Genomic DNA, 1,366 nt, shown 5'->3' on the forward strand with positions numbered 1-1,366 from the left:
GTGTGTGTGTGTGTGTGTGTGTGTGAGAGAGAGAGAGAGAGAGAGAGAATGTGTAATATCAAATGCAAACAGTGGAGGAACAAGAATGGAGGGAAATGCTGGAGAGTGTATGGGATCTTGCGCTGCATATAACATACATAGGAAAAAAAAAAAGAAAACAAAAGGAGAAGTTGGATTTATCAGGTGCTCAGTGGCACATTGTAGCAGGCCTCTTAATGACAGTAGACATAGTGCACTTGCAAGCGTTTTCCGTACACAACTTTGAATGAATACAAATGGAATCTAGATTGAACCCCCTCAAAAATACTAAAAATCCATTCTGTAGACCATAGGCAAGTCACTATTTACCCTATTTTTGCCTCAGTTTCCTCATCCAAAAAATGGAGATAAATACCCACTTTTGTAGAAAGAACAGGAGTACTTGTGGCATCTTAGAAACTAACAAATTTATTTGAGCATAAGCTTTCGTGGGCTGCAGCCCACTTCTTCGGATGCACTTTTGTAGAGTTCTTTGTGCTCATTGAGTAAAAAGGTGTTCTTAGGATGGCGTGTTAATACTTCAAACTACTCAAATATTCACTAATATTATTGAATGTGCATGCTATGATTACACATATTCCCCATTGTACAGTATATGATTTTTACAGGTATTATTTGGTGGCAGTTTGCCCTTTGCACAGATGTGTCTATCAACATCAGTGCCTACAGCATATTTGCTGACCTTCAGAGAGCTCTGACTTTTGTTATCTTGCAACATTTAGTTTTATTATTTTACCCAAAGAAGGAAGCATGTTGCTTTTATCCTAATAATTGATTCCTTATTCATAAATATGCAAAACAATCTTTCTTCATTTATGATAAAAATGAAATGAGTTTGTTTCACTAAAACTCAATACACTGTAAAACTTATAGCAAAGATACATTGGTATCACAAGAATATATTCAAGGTTTTACTTGTTTAAAACATGTGTAAATATTAAGGGCCCAATCCTGCAAACTCTTACACATGTGATTAACTTTACTTATCGGTGTAGATTCATTTAATTCAGTGGGAGTACTCATATGCATAAATTACTCATGTGCATAAGTGCTTGAGAATCAGACCCTATGTGTGCAATATGTGGGATGAAGTGACATTTCTTATACTGATATTTTGCTACTAGGTTCTTATAGTAGTTAAAGGGTCATGAATATCAGCTCATAATCAAACATGGTGGGGTGTAACATACAAGTCCATAAAGAAATACATTGGGCTCAGTTGTGTTCTCACACCAATGGAACTCAGGAACCATGCCACTGAAATTCACAGAATTACACCAGTGTAAAAAGATATAAGAAGAGAACCAGGCCCATTATGTCTTAGATG

The sequence above is a fragment of the Terrapene carolina genome, unplaced genomic scaffold (assembly GCF_002925995.2).
Source record: "Terrapene carolina triunguis isolate 2854851 unplaced genomic scaffold, T_m_triunguis-2.0 Scaffold18, whole genome shotgun sequence".
Lineage (NCBI taxonomy): Eukaryota > Metazoa > Chordata > Testudines > Emydidae > Terrapene > Terrapene triunguis.